Consider the following 18,349-nt stretch of genomic DNA (forward strand, 5'->3'; position numbering starts at 1 on the left):
TCAAGTGCCGTAATCTGCAGGGCTACGGACCAAATGCTGGAAGGTGGGATTAGAACAGGTGGATCATTTTTCAGCCGCCACAGACATGATGGGCCAAGTGGCCTCTTTCTGTGCGCTCAACATTCTATGATTCTGTGATTCTTAACTCTCTCCAGCATCTTGCTTATTGATTTTCTTGTTTTTCTTGTTTTTCACTTTGTCGATGCCTTTGAATAATTGTGGATCCTTCTTCAGAGTGTCTTCTTTCACCAGGTAGTTCTGACCTCTGATGATGTTGATCGTAATCAGCTTCAATTCGCTGATAGTTTTGGAACTGAGCAGATTTCCTTTGCTTGAGTCTACAACATGGAACTCAGTCTGACATGTGGACCCATGGGAGGATTTGAATGCCACCCCTGCGTTGGAGTTGCATCCATCCAATAAGAGACCGAGTAGAAGTGACAGTTCTGTCAGTCGAATATGAGACTTTTAATGGCAGGGTTGTGAGTTTGAGTGCCATTCTGTTTTTCCCTTTTTTAAGGCTTCATGAGCAGAGAGTACAGGGAGTGTTTGAAATGAGCGAGTCTCGCTTTGATTCAGGACTCTGACCTCTCTGCAGCATCTCACTATGAAAGATTGAATTTGATCTCATTTCATTCTCAGCTCGGGGTCTGTGCGGCTCAGTGGCACTTCTGGCTGTCTCCCGCTTCACAATCCATCAGTACTGAGAAAGCAATGGGGAATATTACTCACATGTTGTGTTCTTTAATTTTTTGGAAAACTTGAATGTATGTATTTTCTTCCAAAACAAGGACACCAAGCCACTGTTAATGTAGGGTTGAAATAGCTCAGTTGGGAGAGCGTTAGATTGAAGATTTAAAGGTCCCTGGTTCAATCCCGGGTTTCAACAATTTCACTTCCTTATGTGTCCCTTGCCTTGGTTCTGATTTTCCAGTTGCACAATTTACTTTGAAATTATTTCCCAAGCACCAGTGGATTGGATTTGAAAAACAACACAGAGTCATTTACAGCACAGAAGGTGGTCATTTGGCCTATCACGTCCATGCTGGCTCTCCCCGGAGCAATCTAGTCAGTTCCACTCACCAGCTCGATCCCTTTCCTCCTGCAAGTTTCTTTCCTTCAAGTATCCATCCAATTTCCTTTTCAAATCATCGATTGTCTCTGCTTCCACCACACTCGTGGGCCAAGACATTACCACCCACAACATAAAAAATTCCACCTCATCAAGGATGGGAAATACTTATATCTTCTATATTTGCTTATTCTCTATTTCTATGAGAATAGACTGGCAGTCAACATGAAAGGGAACCCAAAACTCTTCGAGCAGCATGTAAATGATAAGTGGGTAGTAAGAGGTTGAGTCGGGCCTATTCGGGACAAAAAGGATAATATAAGCTTAGAGGTGCAGGGCAATGTTAATCTACTTAATGAGTACTTTGTATCAGTGATCACTAAGGAAGTGGAATTTGACAAAATATCAGTCGAAGTGAAGAGAGTAGAGGCAATGGAGAGAGTACAAATTAGGAGAGGGAGGTACTAAAAAGGCTGGCTGTGCTTAGGGTAGATAAATCACCTGGTCCGGATGGCTCACATCCCAGGTTGCGAAAGGAAATGCGGATGCAGATAACGGAAGGGCTTGCTATAATCTTCCAATCTTCCCTGGATACGGGGGAGGTGCCAGAGGATTAAACAGTGGCAAATGCAACACCTTTATTCAAGAAAGGGTGTAAGGACTGTCTGGGTAACTACAGGCTAGTTAGATTAACAGCAGCGGTGGGTAAGGTTTTAGAAAGAATAATCAGGGTAAAAAATCAACAGTCACTTGGAGAGGTTTGAGTTAATTAAGGAGAGTGAGCATGGATTTATAAATGGGAGTTCATGCTTGACTAATCTAACTGCATTTTTTGATGCACTAACAGAGCAGGTTGATGCAGGGAATGCAGTGGATGTTGTTTATATGGATTTTAAGGAAGCGTTTGACAAGGTACCACATAAAAGGGCGGTTAACAAAACTGAGGTTCGTGGTATAGGAGGGTCAGTGTCCAATTGGATAGAAAATTGTTTTCAGGACAGAAAACAGCGAGTCTTATTAAATGGTTCTTTGTCAGACTGGAGGATAGTCGACAGTGGTGTTCCCCAAGGGTCAGTGCTAGAACCACTGCTTTTTTTGCTAAAGGTAAGTGACTTGGATCTTGGAATACAGAGTAGAATCTCAAAATATGCCGATGACACCAAACTTGGAGGAGTGGCAAACAGTGAGGATGATATGAACTGCCTGCAACAGGACAGTGATGGGCTAGCAGAATGGGCAGACAGGTGGCAGATGGAATTTAATAGTGACAGGTGTGAGGTGATGTAAAGGAATAGGGAGAGGCAATATATACTTAATGGCACAGTTCTAAAGAGTGTGCTGGAATAGAGGGACTTGGGGTTCATGTGCATCAATCTTTGAAGGTGGCAAGACATATTGCGAGAGTGGTTAGCAAAGCATATGGGATCTTGGGCTTTATAAATAGAGGCATTGAGTAGAAAAGCAGGGAAGTTATGCTGAACCATTATAAAACTCTGGTTAGGCCCCAATTGGAGTGTTGCTTCCAGTTCTGCTCAGCAGACTTTAGAAAGAATGTGAGGGTCCTTGAGAGGACGCAGAGGCGATTTACCAGAATGGATCCAGGGATGGGGGATTTTAGTTACAAGGTTAGGTTGGAAAAGCTAGGATTATTCTGCCAATATCAAAGGAGATTGAGTGGGGAATTGATAGAGGTGTATAACACCTCTAGAGAACAGGCCATCCTGGACTGGGTATTGTGTAATGAGAAAGGATTAGTTAACAATCTTGTTGTGTGGGGTCCCTTGGGGAAATGCGCCCATAAAATGATAAAATTCTTCATTAAGATGGAGAGTGAGAGAGTTGATTCCGAGACTCGGGTCCTGAATCTAAACAAAGGAAACTATGAAGGTATGAGGCGGGAGTTGGCTATGATAGATTGGGGAACGTTACTTAAAGGGTTGACAGTGGATAGGCAATGGCTAGCATTTAAAGAGCGCATGGATGAATTACAACAATTGTTCATTCCTGTCTGTGCAAAAGTAAAACAGGAAGCGTGTCTCAACTGTGGCATACAAAAGAAATTAAGGAAAGTATTAGATGCAAGGAGGAGAAATATAAAATGGCCAGAACAAGCAGCAAACCTGAAGATTGTGAGCAGTTTGGAATTTAGCAGAGGAGGACAAAAGGATTGATTAAGAAGGGGGAAATAGAGTATGAGAGTAAGCTAGCAGAGAACATAAAAACTGACTGTAAAAGCTTCTATAGATATGTGTAGAGAAAAAGATTAGTGAAGACAAATGTGGGCCCCTTACAGTCAGAAACGGGGGAATTTATAATGGGGAACAAAGAAATGACAGACCAATTAAATACATACTTTGGATCTGTCTTCACAAAGGAGGATACAAATTATCTCCCAGAAATGTTGGAGAACATAGGGTCTAGTGAGAAGGAGGAACTGTATGAAATCAGTATTAGTAGGGAATGTTTGGGAAATTGATGGGATTGAAGGCCGATAAATCCCCAGGGCCTGATAATCTACATCCCAGAGTACTTAAGGAAGTGGCCCTTGAAATAGCAGATGCATTTCTGGTCTTTTTTCAAAATTCTATCGACTCTGGAACAGTTCCAATGGATTGGACGGTAGTTAATGTAACTCCGCTATTTAAAAAAAGAGGCAGAAAGAAAACAGCGAATTATATACCGGTTAGCCTGACATCAGTCGTGGGGAAAATGCTGGAGTCCATTATAAAAGATGTAATAGCAGAGTGCAATAATAACTCGTCTCCACTCCTAGTATTTCTAAATCCCACACATTCACTATAATGTGAACAATTATTTCCTGTTGTGTCTCTCTCAGATTTGTAAACTTCACTGTATTGGAGTGAGGTGACATCTACTGGCGGGAAGCAAGAACTGCAAAGGAAACGGTGGATCCTGTCGGATGGTTCCCCGAGCAGACCGTAAAAGTCATTTGGCGGAATGCCTCATCACCAGAACTTTCAAACAAGCACCAAGACGTAGCTTGGCTGGTGGTGAGAAGGGCCCTCCCCGTCAGATACTTCATGCACACCCGAAGTCTCGCCCCCTCCGCACAGTGCCCCCGCGTTGGCTGTGGTGGGGAAGAGACGGTCGCCCACCTCCTCCTGGAATGTGCCTTTGCAAAGCAGGTGTGGAAAGAGATACAGTGGTTTTTGTCAAGGTTCATCCCAAGCAGCTCTGTAACACAGGAGTCTGTGCTCTCCGGGCTGTTCCCAGGGACGCACACCGAGACAAACATCAACTGCTGCTGGAGGACTATCAATTCGGTGAAAGACGCCCTTTGGTCTGCCCGAAACTTGCTAGTCTTCCAGCGCAAAGAGTTGTCCACCACCGAATGTTGCAGACTGGCACATTCCAAGGTCCAGGACTACGTGCTGAGGGACGCACTAAAGCTTGGGGCAGCCGCAGCAAAGGCTCAATGGGGAAAGACCACAGTGTAAGGTTCCCCCACCAAGCTGGACTGAGGGGCTAGATCCATGGGAATCCCCTCGAACTGTATCGTTAATATTCTCAATTGCTGTAAATGTAAAACTGTAATTGACATGACAATTGTGAAACGGAAGGGTTGGGAAGAAACTCATGACAGTATTGAAGGAAACTGATCTCCCTTGCAATGTTTGTATTTTTTGGTGCTGTTTGGAAACTGTCTGGCAATGTAATTTTTACAGATGTTTATGAAAAAAGTATATTTTGGAAATAAAAAAAAAGAACCAAGAACTGCAATCAAGCAGCAGAAACTCCACAGTCTGTCAGGGTTAAAGAAACATTGCAATGTGAGGATACAGCGAAGTGGTTTGATTGGGTAGATGGAGACATGATTCCACTTGTGGTGGTGTCTGAAGCAAAGGCCAGAAATACAAAATTGTCATTAATAAAAGAAATGAGGAATTCATGAAAAATGTAGTAACGTAGTGAATGGTTAGAATGTGGATAGAATAGAAAGTGAGATTGGATGGACAGAAGCAGTCTGAAAGGATGGCTGAAACAAAAGGTGAGTGCCCTGAAACGTTAACTGTGTTTCTCACAGCACAGATGCTGCCAGAGCTGCTGAACATTTCCAGCACTTTCTGTTTTTATTTCAGCATTTGCAGGATATTGCGTTGATCTGAAAAAAAATGGATGATTGGCTGGGGGGTTCCAGTGAAATTCCACAGCAGCTAATAAAACCTGACCTGCCAGTGGCTCGTTGGTCTAGGGGTATGATTCTCGCTGAGAGAGTATGGTTAATTAACATGCGAGAGATCCCGGATTCAAGTCCTGGACGAGCCCTGGTCTGCTGGCATTTTTAGATTAAGGTTATCTATTGGTTTCAGCCTTGCAGAAGGTGGAATTGACTTCCATTGAGAGCTGGCTTGAGGACCAGACAACTGGATTCAAAGAGCTTGTTGACAAAATTGTAATTAACTAAATGTACAGAGAGCCAAGTGGGAATATAAAGTTGTTGTTGTAATTGTGACCTGACTCCAAAAACAACAGGACTGGGTTCTGGACTGGAATGGAATGGAATTCTTCAGTGTTTCTGTTGTTTGGCTTGCATTGACTCATCGATTTTCTTGTTTTTCACTTTGTCGATGCCTTTGAATAATTGTGGATCCTTCTTCAGGGTGTCTTCTTTCACCAGGTAGTTCTGACCTCTGATGATGTTGATCGTAATCAGCTTCAATTCGCTGATAGTTTTGGAAGTGAGCAGATTTCCTTTGCTTGAGTCGACAACATGGAACTCAGTCTGACATGTGGACCCATGGGAGGAGTGGAATGCCACCCCTGCGTTGGAGTTGCATCCATCCAATAAGAGACCGAGTAGAAGTGACAGTTCTGTCAGTCGAATATGAGACTTTTAATGGCAGGGTTGTGAGTTTGAGTGCCATTCTGTTTTTCCCTTTTTTAAGGCTTCATGAGCAGAGAGTACAGGGAGTGTTTGAAATGAGCAAGTCTCGCTTTGATTCAGGACTCTTACCTCTCAGCAGCATCTCTCCATGAAAGATTGAATTTGATCTCATTTCATTCTCAGCTCAGGGTCTGTGCGGCTCAGTGGCACTTCTGGCTGTCTCCCGCTTCACAATCCATCAGTACTGAGAAAGCAATGGGGAATATTACTCACATGTTGTGTTCTTTAATTTTTTGGAAAACTTCAATGTATGTATTTTCTTCCAAAACAAGGACACCAAGCCACTGTTGATGTAGGGCTCAAATAGCTCAGTTGGGAGAGCGTTAGACTGAAGATCTAAAGGTCCCTGGTTCAATCCCGGGTTTCAGCAATTTCGCTTCCTTATGCGTCCCTTGTCTTGGTTCTGATTTTCCAGTTGCACAATTTACTTTGAAATTATTTACCAAACACCAGTGGATTGAATTTGAGAAACAACACAGAGTCATTTACAGCATAGAAGGTGGTCGTTTGGCCTATCACGTCCATGCTGGCTCTCCCCGGAGCAATCTAGTCAGTTCCACTCACCAGCTCAGTCCCTTTCCTCCTGCAAGTTTCTTTCCTTCAAGTATCCATCTAATTTCCTTTTCAAATCATTGATTGTCTCTGCTTCCACCACACTCGTGGGCCAAGTCATTACCACCCACAACATAAGAAAGTTCCACCTCATCAAGGATGGGAAATACTTACATCTTCTATATTTGCTTATTCTCTATTTCTATGAGAATAGACTGGCAATCAACATGAAAGGAAACCCAAAAATCTTCGAGCAGCATGTAAATGATAAGTGGGTAGTAAGAGGTTGAGTCGGGCCTATTAGGGACAAAAAGGATAATATAAGCTTAGAGGTGCAGGGCAATGTTAATCTACTTAATGAGTACTTTGTATCAGTGATCACTAAGGAAGTGGAATTTGACAAAATATCAGTCGAAGTGAAGAGAGTAGTGTCAATGGAGAGGGTACAAATTGAGAGAGGGAGGTACTGAAAAGGCTGGCTGTGCTTAGGGTAGATAAATCACCTGGTCTGGATGGCTGGCATCCCAGGTTGCGAAAGGAAATGCGGATGCAGATAATGGAAGAGTTTGCCATAATCTTCCAATCTTCCCTGGATACGGGGGAGGTGCCAGGAGTAAACAGTGGCAAATGCGACGCCCTTATTCAAGAAAGGGTGTAAGGACAGTCCGGGTAACTACAGGCTAGTTAGATGAACAGCAGCGGTGGGTAAGGTTTGAGAAAGAATAATCAGGGTAAAAAATCAACAGTCACTTGGAGAGGTTTGAGTTAATTAAGTAGAGTGAGCATGGATTTATAAATGGGAGTTCATGCTTGACTAATCTAACTGCATTTTTTGATGAACTAACAGAGCAGCTTGATGAAGGGAATGCAGTGGATGTTGTTTATATGGATTTTAAGGAAGCGTTTGACAAGGTACCACATAAAAGGGGGGTTTACAAAATTGAGTTTCGTGGTATAGGAGGGTCAGTGTCCAATTGGATAGAAAATTGGTTTAAGGATAGAAAACAGCAAGTCTTATGAAATTATTCTTTGTCAGACTGGAGGATAGTCGACAGTGGTGTTTCCCAAGGGTCAGTGCTGGAACCACTGCTTTTTTTGCTAAAGATAAATGACTTGGATCTTGGAATATTGAGTAGAATTTCAAAATATCCCGATGACAACAAACTTGGAGGAGTGGCAAACAGTGAGGATGATATGAACTGCCTGCAACAGGACAATGATAGGCTAGCAGAATGGGCAGACAGGTGGCAGATGGATTTTAATAGTGACAAGTGTGAGGTGATGTATTTTGGCATCAGGAATAGGGAGAGGCAATATTTACTTAATGGCACAGTTCTAAAGTGTGTGCTGGAACAGAGGGACTTGGGGTTCATGTGCATCAACCTTTGAAGGTGGCAAGACATATTGCGAGAGTGGTTAGCAAAGCATATGGGATCTTGGGCTTTATAAATAGAGGCATTGAGGACAAAGCAGGGAAGTTATGCTGAACCATTATAAAGCTCTGGTTCGGCCCCAGTTGGAGTGTTGCTTCCAGTTTTGCTTACCACACTGAAGAAAGAATGTGAGCGTCCTTGAGAGGATGCAGAGGAAATTCACCAGAATGGATCCAGGGATGGAGGATTTTAGTTACAAGGTTAGGTTGGAAAAGCTAGGGTTGTTCTGCCTGTATCAGAGGAGAGTGAGGGGAGAATTGATAGATGTGTTTTCGGCTCTGACAGTTTTAAATAAGTTGGCAAGGAAACATTGTTCCCGTTAACTATTAGTACAAGGACTAGGGGACACAGATTGAAGGTTTTGTTCAGGAGGTACAGGGGGAATGTGCGCAAGAACTTTTTTACACTGATTGGTGATGATCTGTAACTCGCTGCCCACGAGGGCGGTGGAAATGGAGACAATCGAGGATTACAAAAGGAATTTGAATGGGCACTTGAAGGAAATAATTTTACAGGGCTATGGGGATCGAGCAGACAAGTAATAACTCGTCTCCACTCCTAGTATTTCTAAATCCAACACATTCACTATAATGGGGACAATTCTTTCCTGTTGTTTCTCTGTCAGATTTGTAAACTTCACTGTATTGGAGTGAAGTGACATCTACTGGCAAGAAACAAGAACTGCCGTGATGAGATCAGCCATGATTGTATTGAATGGCAGAGCAGGCTCGAGTGGCTGACTTGCCGACTCCGGCTCCTCGTTCTTATGTTCATAGAATCATACAGCACAGAAGGAGGCCATTCGGCCCCATTGTGCCTCTGCTGACTCCCTGACAAAAAGATGCAATTAGTCCAACCCCCTGCCTATTTCCCCATAATCCTGGAGAGTTTCACTTTGAAATATTTGTCCAATTCCTTTATGAAAGTTATAATTGAATCTGTTTCCACCACCCTGTCAGACAATTCATTCCAAATCCGAATCAGTTACTGGGTAAAAAGATCTCTCCTCACCTCCCCTTGACATTTTTGGCCAATTATTTTAAATCTGTGTCCTCTGGTTACTGACCCCCAGGACAGTGGAAACAGTTTCTCCCTCTCTACCCTATGAAAATCCTTCATGATTCTGAACACCTCTATTAAATCTTCCCTTAACCTTCTCTACTCTGAAGAGAACAATCCCAGCTTCACCAGCCTGTCCAGAGAACTGAAACCCCGCATCTCTGGGATCATTCTGGTAAATCTCCTCTGAACTGTCTCAGAAGCTTTGATGTCCTTTCTAAAGCCTGGTGCCCAGAACTGGACACATTACTCGAGCTGAGATCGAGCCAGCGACGCCCACATCCCACGAACGAATATAAAAACGCTCCCGAACCAGTCCCCAATTCTTAAGCATTTATCGACGCTCCCTGCCCAGTCCCCAAATCTTATTCATTTAGAGACACTCCCTGCCCAGTCCCCAGTTCTTATCCATTTACAGACGCTCCCTGACCAGTACCCAAATTTTATTCATTTAGAGACGCTCCCTGCCCAGTCCCCCAATTCTTATCCATTTGCAGACGCTCCCTGCCCAGTCCCCAATTCTTATCCATTTACAGACGCTCCCTGACCAGTACCCAAATTTTATTCATTTAGAGACGCTCCCTGCCCAGTCCCCAATTCTTATCCATTTATAGACGCCGTTTCGGGAAGCCTCACCGGGAAAAGCTTCACCACCGCCATCCGCAGGGATACAGATGGGATTGTTCCATCTTATTGTGACCCTGAGGCCCTGCTCCAGCTGTGTGAGCCCGCAAAGTCTTCTCGCACTTTGTGAATATCCCGCTCCAACTCCGAACCCGCAGCTCCAGCTGCTGACAAAGCTCTCTACTGCGCCTGCGCCCCCCTCCTGTCACAGATCGGGCGGATTCTAGGCCGCTGAGCATTCTGGGTACCACACCTGTCATTAATGCTATTCTTTCAGCTGAAAGGTTTTATTACGTACATTTCATGACCTGGAATCGTCGTGAGTGTTTTCTTTTGCACCTGTCAGTGCCTGGGAGGATAGAGTCAGCTTCACTTTGTAGCCATGAGTTTCTGGTGTGAGAAAGTGGTGTTTAACTCAGAATATTTCAGTTTTTGGTCTGTGACTGTGGGTATTATTCAGTACCTGTTTGTTTCTGCTATTGCTCTGTGAGTTTCACCACATATCTTTCAACAACTTGTATGTGAGCATCAGCTTTTGTCTATATCTATCAGTTTCTGAGAAGTGAGAAAGGGTTTGATTCTATCCCTATCAGTTTCTGTTACATGCATGTGTCTTTAATCTGCACCTCCTCTGAGTGTGTCTTCGTCTCTGTACTTGTAGGTGAATATGTGTTTTGCTTTGTATCTCTCAGTCTTTGAAGTGTGAGCCTGGGTTTGGACCTAATTTCCTTTGTACCTTGCAGTTGGGATATGAAAGAAAGATTTTTACACGTTACCTGCCAACTGCTGCTACGTGACTGTGGGTTTCACACTGTATCTGTCAATTTCTTGTCTGGTAATGCGAAGTTTACAGTATACCTGTCAGTTTCTAGTCCAGGACTGATTGGTTTTACTCTGTCCCTAGCATTCGCTGGTATGTTAGTGTGGGGTTTACATTGTACCTGTCAGTTTCTTGTGTGTGAGTGTTGATTTCACTCTGAAAAGAATCATAGATCATAGAATAGTTACAGAACAAAAGGAAGCCATTCAGCTCATTGTGCTTGTGCTGCTTCTATGCACGAGCAACTCAGCTCATGCCACAGACTCATGTATTCCATGAAAACATGCAATTTTTCCACTTCAGATAATTATCTTATACCATTTTGAAAGCCATGGTTGAATCAGCCTCCATCACACCCTCAAGCAGTGCATATCAGATCTTAACCACTCGCTGTGCAAAAGAAGTTTTTCCTCATGTTGCCTTTGGTTCTTTTGCCATTCACCTTAAATCGGTGTCCTCAGGTTACAGAGCCGTGAATAATATTCCCCATTGCTTTCTCAGCACTGATGGATTGTGAAGCAGGAGACAGCCAGAAGTCCCACTGAGCCGCACTGACCCCGAGCTGGGAATGAAATGAGATGAAGTTCAATCTTTCACAGCGAGATGCTGCAGAGAGATGAGTCCCGAATCAAAGTGAGACTTTCTCATACTTTTGCTGAATTTCATTTCAAACACTCCTTGTACTCTCTGCTAATGAAGCCTTAAAAAAGGGAAAAGCAAAATGGCACTCCAACTCACCACCCTGAAATTAAAAGTTTAATGTTTGACTGACAGAACTGTCACTTCTACTCGGTCTCTTATTGGATGGATGCAACTGTATTCTCCAACGCAGGGGTGGCATTCAAATCCTCCCATGGGTCCACATGTCAGACTGAGTTCCATGTTGTAGACTCAAGCAAAGGAAATCTGTTCAGTTCCAAAACTATCAGTGAGTTGAAGCTCATTACGATCATCATCATCAGAGGTCAGAACTACCTGGTGAAAGAAGACAATCTGAAGAAGGATCCACAATTATTCAAAGGCATCGACAAAGTGAAAAACAAGAAAATCGATGAGTCAATGCAAGCCAAACAACAGAAACACTGAAGAATTCCATTCCATTCCAGTCCAGAACCCAGTCCTGTTGTTTTTGGAGTCAGGTCACAATTACTGCAACAACTTTATATTCCCACTTGGCTATCTGTACATTTAGTTAATCAAGCTCTTTGAATCCAGCTCTCTGGTCCTCAAGCAGGCTCCATATGGAAATCAATTCCGCCTTCTGCAAGGCTGAAACCAATCAATGACCTTAAACTAAAAATGCCAAAGAAGAAGGGCTTGTCCAGGATTTGAACCCAGGATCTCTCACACATTAATTAATCACTCACCCTAAGCAAGAATCATACCGCTAGATCAACATGCCACTGATATCAGAACTTCCTTTTAGCTCCTGTGGAATTTCACTGGCAGCCAAAGCCGATCATCCATTTTTTTTCAGAGCAAAGCAACATCTTGCAAATTCTGAAATAAAAACAGAAAGTGTTGGAAATGTTCAGAAACTCTGGCAGAATCTGTGGAGAGAGAAACAGAGTTCACCTTTCAGGGCGTTTACCTTTTGTTTGAGCCATCCTTTCACACTGCTTCTGTCCACCCAATCTCACTTTCTATTTTATCTAGATTCCACCCACTCACTACCTAAATACATTTATCATGAATTCCTCATATCTTTTAATAATGACAATTTTATATTTCTGGCCTTTGCTTTGGACTCCACCACAAGTGGAATCATGTCTCCATCAACCCAATCAAACCCATTCACTATTTCCTCACATTGCAATGTTTCTTTCACCCTGACAGACTATGGAATTTCTGCTGCTTGATTGCAGTTCTTGCTTCCTGCCAGTAGATGTCACCTCACTCCAGTACAGTGAAGGTGACAAATCTGAGAGCACACAACAAGAAGTAATTGTTCACGTGACAGTGAACAGGTCCCTCTATTCCTGCACACTCTTTAGAACTGTGCCATTAAGTATATATTGCCTCTCCCTATTCCTTCTGCTAAAATGCATCACCTCACACTAGTCACTATTAAAATCCATCTGCACCTGTCTGCCCATTCTGCTAGCCGATCACTGTCTTGTTGCAGGTGGTTCATTTCATCCTCACTGTTTGCTACTTCTCCAAGTTTGGTGTTATCGGCATATTTTGAGATTCTACTCTATATTCCAAGATCCAAGTCATTTATCTGTCGCAAATAAAAAGCAGTGGTTCCAGCAGTGACCCTTGGGGAACAGCACTGTCGACAACCTTCCAGTCTGAGAATGAATCATTTGTTACGACTTGCTGTTTTCTGTCCTTAAGCCAATTTTCTATCCAATTGGACACTGACCCTCCTATTCCATGAACCTCAATGTTGTTAATCACCCTTTTATGTGTCGTTTCTTAAAATCCATATAAACAACATCCACTGCATGCCCTTCATAAACCTTCTCTGTTAGTTCATTAAAAAATGCAGTTAGATTAGTCAAGCATGAACTCCCATGTATAAATCCATGCTCACTCTCCTTAATTAACTCAAACCTCTACAAGTGACTGTTGATTTTTTCCCTGATTGTTCTTTCTGAAACCTTACCCACCACTGCTGTTAATCTAACTGGCCTGCAGTGAGCCGGACTGTCCTTACACCCTTTCTTGAATAAGGGTGTCACATTTGCAACTGTTTAATCCTCTGACACCTCCCCCGTATCCAGGGAAGATTGGAAGATTATAGCAAGCCTTTCTGTTATCTGCATCCACATTTCCTTTCGCAATCTGGGATGAAAGCCATCCGGACCAGGTAATTTATCTTCCTGAAGCATAACCAGCCTTTTCAGTACCTCCCTCTCTCAATTTGTACCCTCTCCATTGCCTCTACACTCTCCACTTCTACTGATATTTTGTCAAATTCCACTTCCTTAGTGATCATTGATACAAGGTACTTATTAACTAGATTAACATTGCCCTGCAGCTCTAAGTATATATTACCCTCTTGGTCCCCAATGGGGCACACTTCACCGCTTACTACCTGCTTATTATTTATATACTGCTCGAAGATTTTTGGGTTCCCTTTCATGTTGACTGCAATTCTATTCTCGTAGAGATAGGGAATAAGCTAAATATAGAAGATATAAATATTTCCCATCCTTGGGTGAGGTGGAATTTATTTATGCTGTGAGTGGTAATGTCCTGACCCACGAGTGTGGTGGAAGTAGAGACAATCAATGATTTGAAAAGGAAATTGGATGGATACTTGAAGCAAAGGAACTTGCAGGAGGAAAGGGATCGAGCAGGTGAGTGGAACTGAGTAGCTGGCTCCGATAATTGCTGCAGTCACTGCGATCCCCCTTAATTTTGTACAAGGTGACAATGTTTGCATCACGCATGTTTTTAGCCCTTGTTGAGTTCGACTATGGAGGGCTCACTGTCCAGTTCCTCCATGACAGGGAAGTCTGGAATGGCACTGAGAGCTACTTCAATGACAATGTTCTCCGTTATGTCGAGTTCAAGATAATGCTCCACTCACCTTTCCATCTGCTTGTTAGGTTCAGTGATGATTACCCCTCTCTTTGTCTTCAAAAGGTGCTGATTTAGTTACTACTGGGCCCATTGCTTTCTTAATTCCTTCATACATCCCTCCAGCATCCCCGGATTCAGCAGCAGAGTTTTAACCAGTATTGATTGGTGCAGTGCTGAGCAGTCTGCAGAGACTTGTTTCTGGCAGCTCTGAGAGCATCTAGATGTTGTTTGCTGGGGACTTGTTTGTAGTTCATGAGGGCTCTCCTCTTAGTTACAGTAACTGACTCCATTTCAGTCCAATAAGCCTCAAACCAGTCAGCATTCCTCCCATCTCTTTTCCTATACACAGTGAGTGCAGAGTTATAGATGGTGGTGTGCAGATGATTCCACTTTGACACTGCACTGAGGCCTTGAGCATTGTTGTCTGAAAGAGCCTGATCGAGGATGTTGAGGAACTCCTGGGTCCTTTCTGGATCAGTGGTTCGGCAAGTGTTGATCAGAAGACGAGCTTTCATCATGGATGGATGAAGCTTCCTTGGCTGAAGCCTGACCTTGTTACACACCAGGGAGTGATCAGTGTCACAGTCAGCGCTGTGATAGCTGCGAGTGATGAGGACACTGCTGAGGGTGGTATGTCTGGTGAAGATAAGGTCTAGCTGGTGCCAATGGCATGATCTCGGATGTCTCCAGGACACCTTGTAGCACAGCTTGACCTGGAAGTAGCTGTTCATCACACAGAGTCCATGGTGACAGCATAGCTCCAGCAACCTCTGTCCATTTTCGTTCATCTTGCCAATCCCCTGGTGCCCTATGCACATTGGCAAAGCTGTGTAGTCAGTATCCAAGCTTGTGTTGAAGTCTCCTAGAAGGTACAGTCCCTCAGTGCTGGGAATTCTACTGATGGCAGTGTCAAGTGTCACATAGAATTGATCCTTGACATCTGGGGTGGAGGTGAGTGTCGGGACATAGATGCACATGAGATTAACTGGGCCCACACTTGTTGACAAGTGAAGAGTAAGAAGTCTCTCTGAGCCTACTGTGGGTGGTTCACTCATCTCAAGTGGCGTGTATTTTACTGTGAAACCCACTCCATGCTCACGAGTTGCCTCTTGGGCTTTCCCCTGCCAGAAGAAGGTGTAGTGTTTCTCTTTGAGGGATCCACTTTGAACGAGTCTGGTTTCTTGCAGCACAGCAATGTCCACATTGAGCCTTGTGAGTTCCTTGTCGATCACAGCTGTCTTGTGTGTGTCATCAACCTGCAGAAGGTTGTCGGTAAGGCCAGGACACATGGTCCTTACATTCCAGCTTGTGATGCGAAGGACTGGTGTCTTCTTTGTTGAGTTTGTTTTTCTTGGTGCATTGATTATCAATCCGCCTGTTGAGAGATGACTCTCTAAGCTCCAGGCACCCATTGAAGCAAGCAGGACGTGGCTTCACAGCACCTAACTGACTGGGGGCTGCCCAGCTTGGAGTGAATGGTAGCTATCCAATGAGACACTAAGAGCTCTCCCACTGTCCGAAGTAACCCCTGGCGCTCATACTCTACACCAATTGAATGAGAGCTTATAATCAGTAACTGTTTATTCCCGGGTTGTGCTCATGTTTAACCACGAAGCTGGAGTGTCCTCTCTCGGGCACAGGCCTGGGCAAACAGTATGGAGACCCTGAGCATCAAGACCCCCTCTCAGCATTGCTCGTATTGTCCAAAGGAAAGGAAAAACCAGTACTGTTTGTTACCAGTTCTGCTGTAGAAGTTGCTGGAAAACTGCCTGATAAGTCACAGGTAACCGCCTCCAGGACTCCACTCCGGATTTACTGTCCAGGTTTACTGCCTCAGCCTTCTTATTTATTTATTTAGAGATACAGTACTGAAACAGGTCCTTCCAGCCCACCGAGTCTGTACCGACCATCAACCACCCATTTATACTAATCCTACATTAATCCCATATTCCTACCACATCCCCTCAATTCCCCTACCACCTACCTACACTAGGGGCAATTTACAATGGCCAATTTACCTATCAACCTGCAAGTCTTTGGCTGTGGGAGGAAACCAGAGCACCCGGCAGAAACCCACGCAGTCACAGGGAGAACTTGTAAACTCTGCACAGGCAGTACCCAGAATCGAACGCGGGTCACTGGAGGTGTGAGGCTGCGGTGCTAACCACTGCGCCACTGTGTCTTCTCGAGACACCCCTTGAGAAGTGAGACTTTTTGCCCAGAGATGGGGCTCTGTTTCTTGGCATCAGGGTGGAACCACACACCAGTGGGCCTGTATGACATGCACAAGGATATCACACACTGCCCCATCTCTGGTCCAGATCAGAGTCAGACACTGAACAGATTGCAACCCACAAGGACATCACAACCTTCCCGCTCTCTGGGACAGGTCAGTGTGATACACCAAACAAACAGCACCCCACAGGGACCTCATAAATGCCACATCCCTGTGACAGATCAAGGTCAGACACTGCAAATATTGCAACCACAGGAACATCACAAATTGCCCCATCCCTCGGACAGCTCGGGGTCTGACATTGAACATATTGCAACAACAAGGACATTACTGTATTACTCCCTCCATTCTGAAAAACAAGCATTCACCCTACTTTTTACCCTGCAGCCAATTTTGGATCCACACTGCCACTGCCCCTTTAATCCCATCTGCTTGAATTTTGTTAGCAAGTCATAGAGAGATGCAAAACTGAAACAGGCCCTACGGCCCACTGAGTCTGTGCTGACCAACCACCACCCATTTATAGTAATCCTACACCATAATCCCATATTCCCTACCACATCCCCACCATTCTCTTACCTACACTAGGAGCAATTTACAACAGCCAATTTACCTATCAACCTGCAGTCTTTGCTTGTGGGAGGAAACCGGAGCACCCAGCAGAAACACACACAGTCACAGGGAGAATTTGGAAACTCTGCACAGGCAGTACCCAGAACTGAACCTGGGTTGCGAGAGCTGTGAGGTTGCAGTGCCAACCACTGTGCCATTGTGCTGCCCCAAGTCTAGTTTATGGTATCTTTTCAAACACAATTTTGATGTCCAGACACGTACCATCAACCTCACCACCCTCGTCAACTCTCTCTGAAACTTCATCAAAGAAATTAATTCATTAATTATTTCAGACACAATCTTCTGTTAACCAATCTGTTCTGGCTGTCATTTATTAGCCCATGTTCTACCAAGTGACAGTTAATTTCCTCCTGGATAATTGTCTCTAAAAGTTTCCCCACCACCGACATTAGACTAATTGGTCTGTAGTTCCTGGGTTTATCTCTCTTTTTAAACAGGGCTGTAATATTCACAACCCTTGCAGACTTATCTTTTAATTCTGGAAAGTCTATTGCAGACAATCACTTTGGGCATGACTTTAACCAATTAAAGCAACAGGATACTTGATTAATAAGTCCAGAACTTTTATTGAGAGTAAAATAGTACTTAATAATTGAAAGTAAAATTATACTTAACAAACTTGGGGAATATCACTTTACAGCTCTGGGGACTGGTCGAGCTTGGTCTCAGAGCGTCACGGTCCTCTTTGTCCAGCCTAGATCCCTCATCAGGTGGAGAACTTGGTTGATGATCTGAGTCTTTACCCCTGAGATCTTCTAGTGTTCCTGCACACTGAAACCTTACAAGCTCCCTACTTTTAACCCCTGGATGGCCATCACACCACCATGTAAAATAATAATTGGTCCTAGCTGTTGCTAGGTACATTTAATTAGTTCTTAATAATGTCTTCCACTAACAGTCACCTGTCCTCAGAATCTCAGACATGAGTACAATGGAGTGGTTTCACACTGTCTCCCAATCTGATCTGAAACAAGTTTCCTGTTCATTAAATCTAGACTCTTGAAGGTCACGATGTACCATACCATGGGTTTTATCAGGGGTCCGAGAAAGGTCCATTGTTTGAATACATTTAGCTGAAACTGTCCTTTCCCACACAGACACAGAAACTCACAGTAATTAGATTGAACTAACTTTAAATGAAAACCCATTCTCTCTAAAATGTTTATTGATTCATTAATTATAACTCAATCAAGGTTCATTACTTTTACAATCATCTGTTTCAGGATGGGTAGCTACTCATTAATTATACAGGATATAAACGTTAGTACTGAACACAAAATGGTTCCTTTGGTCATGTGTTCATTATAAAATGGCTTTCTTAACGTTGTTAGTTATGACAATGGATACATGATAAAAATGGTCAAGTTAAACTGAGATTGAACTACCCAAGCTTACCTCCATCCTCCAGTCCTCTGGCATCATTCCCATATTCAAGGAGGATTGAAAGATTGTGGTTCGAGTCTCTGCTATTTCCACCCTG

At 43.7% G+C, this 18,349-nt stretch overlaps 2 non-coding genes across 2 annotated transcripts; both read left to right on the forward strand.

The window, feature by feature from the left end:
* Positions 1 to 816: 816 nt before the first annotated feature.
* On the forward strand, positions 817 to 889 carry trnaf-gaa (transfer RNA phenylalanine (anticodon GAA)). The gene has a single exon. It is a non-coding gene; the product is annotated as a tRNA-Phe (tRNA).
* Positions 890 to 6,275: 5,386 nt separating this feature from the next.
* trnaf-gaa (transfer RNA phenylalanine (anticodon GAA)) lies at positions 6,276 to 6,348 on the forward strand. Its single transcript has one exon. It is a non-coding gene; the product is annotated as a tRNA-Phe (tRNA).
* Positions 6,349 to 18,349: the final 12,001 nt, after the last annotated feature.

Source organism: Heterodontus francisci, chromosome 35, assembly GCF_036365525.1.
Source record: "Heterodontus francisci isolate sHetFra1 chromosome 35, sHetFra1.hap1, whole genome shotgun sequence".
Lineage (NCBI taxonomy): Eukaryota > Metazoa > Chordata > Chondrichthyes > Heterodontiformes > Heterodontidae > Heterodontus > Heterodontus francisci.